Raw genomic sequence first — 6,000 nt, 5'->3', positions numbered from 1 at the left:
GCGCCACGCATGCACCTTCAGCATTTAGCCTATCAGATGGAGCCCTGGATACAAGGGCCAATCAGATGAAGCCCCAGCGAGCCGTTAGCTACCCTGACAAAATTAATCAGCATCAGTTTGGTGGTGATCGCCAGGTTATGATGGCTGAGGGAGGAGAGAAAAGCGATGAAAATGTGGTCGACAAAGACTTGTGGTGAAAAGAAACAGCACCGCTGCTATATGGACTTATTTTTTTCGATTCAGGAGAGACAATGTGTTACAGGTACTGTGTAAAACATGCCAAGCAGTTGTTGCAACTTCTAGAGGAAACACAACCAACCCCCATCACCACCTGCAATACAACCATAAAGACCTACACAAACAATTCAAAACGAACATTAGCCATCATTAACTGTATAGTTAATAATATACAAACTTTAATATTTGTTTATTCATCGCAATATTGAACAGTGTTATCATACATTGCAGATTTTCCTCATATCCTGCAGGCCTAATAGATTTGGTATAACCTCTGTGGACTGGAGGAATCTTTGTGTTGGACACATGTTAACTTGAAGCTTTGAGTGACTGAAGGCTCTCTAACCTGAGAGAAAAGAGGACATTGTTCTTTATTTTCAACAGTTTTTAGCTTAGATTTTTGTTTAATATTGTGTTTTGAACGCTCCTCCTGACACTCTAGTTATTCTCCTGGCGCTACTTATAGCCTGTTTGGTCTGTACATGGCATTTATCTGCAATGTTCCCTAACGAGTTTGTGGTTGTAATGTTGGACACAAAGTCATTTTCTCCTCTGGACTGAAAGTGTGCGAGCCACCACTCTCTCTTTGTTTTTGACCTTTTCCTTGTGGTCGATGTCTCCCAAACACTGGCAGCAGGCTCTGTCCTTTTCTGTTGCCACTTAGTATGTTAAGTTAAAGTCCTCAGTATAAATTATGAGGATTTTTATGTAATTCGCAGCATGCAGAGTCGAATACACCATCATACTGAGCTTATTGACTGAAGAGATGCTTCTTCTCACAAGTGCCCTTTAACCATCATCAAGGGTTGATGACAGCGTAGCATAATTTGAATTTAACCTTAAAAACAAGCAGAAATGGTAACTGGAGGCAAGAAATCATGTGTCTGCTCAATCAAACACCTTGAAAAGCTGAAAGGTGAGATGATTCTTAATGAGATGCAAGCACTCACAGTTGGGAACCTACATCGTTCTACATTAGCACATTGTCTTCCTGATCATTTTTATCATTCTGAACCAAATTGGGTCAACACCTCTGTCCAAGGTGCTGATACTTGGACCTCCAGGGATGCGTAACTGTCCAGGGTCCTGCCCTTGTCAACAAATTTGAAGAAATACCTACTGACCTACCAAAAATGATGGGATGATATATGAACTGATTGATTTGCTGAGACAATCTGATTTATTGTAGGAAATCTGGCAGTAAATTCAGCTGTTTATTTTAACATTTAAGGGCACAGCTCTGGTAGTGTGTGTTTGTCTTTGTCGCCTCAGCACTGATATTGCTGTTTACCTGCTGCCTGACATGTCAATTAGACTGAGAGAAACAGACACAATGTATTTTTGTTAAAAAAACCTTTTTTTATATGACAGGGACAGCAAGTTCATGAATATCTGTATAAAAGTACACAATGTATACAGCTGAGTTTAGTAAGAATGCTAATTTACATCTGTAGACCCTCGGCAGGTCACAAAAACAGTAACAATACAGAGATATACAATAAAACTTTTTTTTTTTTAAATGAGCACAGTGCATTATACATCATGGCCATTTAAGGGACCACAGCTCTGGCTTTCTTTAAGCCACTGTTTGAAAAGAGTTTTAAACATCGGGTATGTGGGGCACTCCCTAATTACAATAGGTAGGTCATTCCACAGTGCTTCCTCACATGCCTCAGAAAATGATTGAAAACTGTGTGCTTTTGTCCCTTTTAAAGTTGTGTCTTAAGTCTTCAGACTTTGTGTGTCCTATTTAATTTTAACCAGTGATGGGATATAACGTACATTTACCAAAGTATTAGTCTGAAGTAAAATTTTAAGGTTGAGTAATTCCACTTTAGTAACAAGTTAGAGAGCCAAGACTTGCATATGCATACAAGCCAGTGGTGAAATGTTAGATTTCTTGCTCAACACAGTGACTGTTGTATGACACTGAGAAAAAATCACATGGAGTCGGAGTTTGCATTAGGAATGTATCTGAATCTCTCCAGACCTGAGATTTGTGTTGTTCTTCCTGGCAGCATTTGTTAAACACATCCAAAGTGTTCAGTTTCACACTCTCGGCAAAGTCAAGACCCCTTGAGTTTTTGCAGCGGGGATTTTCAAAATAAATGCCTGAGTGTGTTTAAGCTGATTTTCTGGGTTTAGTGTTTCGTGGAGTAATGAAACAGAGCTGTGAGAAGCACAGATGTTTGGTTCCAGAAGAGCACCAGTCAACTCCCTGCAGAGGAATGCCTGACTGGCACAGGGGAACACAGAGTACTCTTTCCTAATAAAATGTAATCACATGTTGAAGGATTGGACATCATTTTATTTCCACAGTCAATAAAGACATTCCATTAAGGAAATCTCATGTGAAAGGAGAATGTGGAGCCTCCACCTGCACAGAACCAGACCTGAACAATGAGACCGGGGCTGGCTGAGCCTCCTTTGTATTAATGGGAAAATGGCAGGCTGAGAGAATAAACTTTGATCCTGTGGGTTTGTTTATGAAAATTAGACTTAATCACTGATTTCAGATATAGGCCTCACAGTAAAACAAATCATAATGACATTTATAATCAGATCACAGGCAAACAGTAGAGTAGAAATATTTTACCTTTAGACTAAATAGTGAGATCTTTCTATAAAACGTATAAAGTTTAACAGTTCAGGAATGCACTGGTTGGCTTTCTTCTTAGAGTTAGATGAGAAAAATCAACACCATTTCCATATCTGTATGATAAGTATCAAGCTTCGGCCAAATGGTGATCAGCATAGCTTAGGTTTAAGACTGGAAATGGGTCCAAACAGCTAGCCTGGCTCAAAAGTTAAACATGACTGAGAGAGAGAGAGTGGCCATGCTAGGTGCTCTGTGAGGCTGTACGTGACTGATGTACTAACATGCTAACAATGACAGTGGTAAGCACAGTGTTTCGCAGGAACATCACATAACTAAATGTCTTTGGAGCACAAAGAAACGTGTTCATGGTTCTGGATTCAGAGGTTCATTCCTTGTAGGCAGTTTGTTGTCTGTTTCATTCACCTCCCTGCTCGCCTTGTTTCACAGATTAGAGCAAATATTGCCCCCCGCATTTTATCCCTCGGAAATCCCTTTCAGGTACAGTAATATCTCTTAGGCTGCATGCCCAGCGCGCTGAACCGAGCCCTCCCAACATCTCCAGGAGGCCATACCATCCCTCCATACATCCCAGGCTCTCCGCCCACTCAAAGAGGAAGACTATCACTACTATTCACTGCTGTTGCTTCCTTTCCCTTTTTTAGTTTTACGAGTCTGCACACCTTGACAGGAGATATTCTAATCGCTGCGAAGATATGCAGGAAATGTATCTGGCTCACATGCCGACCTGTAGTCATGTGGAAGGTATGTTTTTGCAGCTGACATTCCAACCTGATTTCTTGGGTCAATTTCTTGAACGCTCCACCCTACCCCCAACACACACACACACACACACACACACACACACACACACACACACACACACACGTATATACACATTTTTACCCCAGCCTCACCCCTCTGTTCACAGACTGCATATTTTCATATCCAGGATTCGGATGTGTATGCCCATAAAGGACATGCTGTTGCCTTAATGTCTGAATATTTCTTAGCTCCTCCAAAAAGTGCTTCAAGAACAAAATGATATTTTGTTCAATGTTAGATCTTTTCAACCACAGGAACTCAGGCAGGCCCATACTGATCAACCCTTACAAAATGTGTCCATTACATGTCCCACATTAGTGTCTAAAACAATAATTCCTTGCATGAGAAGTGACTCATGGTTTCAGTGCCGGCCTGCCAACGTACTTAACATTTGTCAACTTCCAGAGTACAGTATGTCCAAAGTCTTCAGACTAATGAAGTGCGATGTATTGTTTTAATTTGTGAGCTTGATTTATGTATTCTTAACTTGGGGAGCACTTTTATAACAATTTTACCCTCATAATTTCCGCAGTGGTTTTACTGAGACAGTTATGTAAGTCATGTAAAAGGAAAAAAACAACTATTAGTGATGTATGTTGCATTCCTGTGTCATTTTTGTTTGGTGATCTCTGTTCTCCCTGCAGATAACGGGCCAAGCTATCTCAACTATAAATACCAGACTTTGGTGTCAATCCAACAGGAATAACTTGATGGAAGATATACATTTTTCCACCTTTCAGCGTCAGCCTCAGTAGATCAAGAATCAATTGCAGCCACATGTTGCATTTTCACCAACATTCGAGCTGCAAATGTTGGTAATTATTTGTAATTCTGGGGAAGACTTCAAAGAACTTGGCAACCAAACAGCAAATCAGTAACCTTTGAACAAACTGGTACTGTGCTGTCACACTAAACAAGACAAATGATTATGATTCATGATATGAAAGAATGCATTTTTGCTGGTTTGACTCACTGACCTGAAGGCTAAAGTGACAACCATGAGCCACAAAGCTTGTTGCCAGCACAATCGCCAGAGTAAGTGTTAGCTTAGTAATTTTCGGCAACCAAAGATAAGTTCAAAAATAAAGCTTCTATATGTTGCAATTTTTAACTTGTTCAGGTTCAATTTCGTGGAAGGTGACACACAATGTCTGGTACCAACAACAACCTCTTGCATATCTGTGGTTTGCAGAAACTTAAAACTTAAACCTTATTAAAGTAATATCAGGATGAAGACCAGCTTTTCTCTGGTGTGAAAGATTCTGACCACTCCCAAATGAGGTGGTCTGGGTGGTGGAAATATGCTCTGTTGCACTAGTAACCACACACAACAATGACATAATGGCTCACCAGAGGTCTACAAACAACGATTTTTTAACTAGTATTCAGGTGTTATAATAGTTGTAGTAGGAAAATATTGAGAGCTGCTCAACATTGCTGCTGAGTTTTATTGACCTTACTTTTGATGCTTAAGCATTCAACTCCATTGTGTTTGGGTGGCATTGTAGTTTTGGTGACATTATTTGAATGGTTCATGGATGAACACCATTATTGCGGTAATTAAATCAAGTATCTCCTTATTAACACAATGTCAGTTTAATGTGTCAACAATTAGATGTGGCAACATTTATCTATTTAACAGACCTATGATTGATGATTGTATTGGCTGTTTTTGTTGACAACATCGTCTGACTTTGGCTTATCTGTCATTTTCTCTTGAGCGCAAAGATGTTTCAAAGGAATATCTTTGTGAAACAGATGTAGGCCTACATCAGTTTGTCTGGTTTCTTTCCTTATAATCAGGTCCCGATGCTGTTTTTTGTTAAAACCTCCCTGTAATGAATGTAAATGCTCGACTCTCATATTCAGCCTCCAGCTTATTCTTGTGGTGTTCAGTTATGGAAACTTGTAACCATTTTATTATGATTTGTGGCGAGACAGGGAGTGGCTGCAAAGACATATTTTTCAAACATCTGAATACCTTTATTGACCAAATATATTACATTTACTGAGTGAAATTGGTGCATTCTCATGAGCCAAGCCATAAAAACGAATTAAAAGCAAGAAAACAAAGGCTGGAGTAGAATAATTCCCGAGAATTGGTTTCATACTGGCTGTCAGATTTTCAAGTTTGTTTCATAAATCAGAGGTATGATTAGAAGGGCCAAACAAAAGAATGTAAAACATTTGTTTGAAGAAAACTTTGAGATTTATCACTGGAGACTTGTAACGCACGCCTTAAAACTAAGATAAATTGTGGGTTTAAGATCAGACGTACAACTGTGTGTCATCAGTGTAGAAAGAAAACAGGTCGGGTTCAGTTTCATATTGTATAAGAATAA

Source organism: Sparus aurata, chromosome 11, assembly GCF_900880675.1.
Source record: "Sparus aurata chromosome 11, fSpaAur1.1, whole genome shotgun sequence".
NCBI lineage: Eukaryota > Metazoa > Chordata > Actinopteri > Spariformes > Sparidae > Sparus > Sparus aurata.
The sequence above is the reverse complement of the archived record's forward strand: the minus strand, read 5'-3'. Positions refer to the sequence as shown.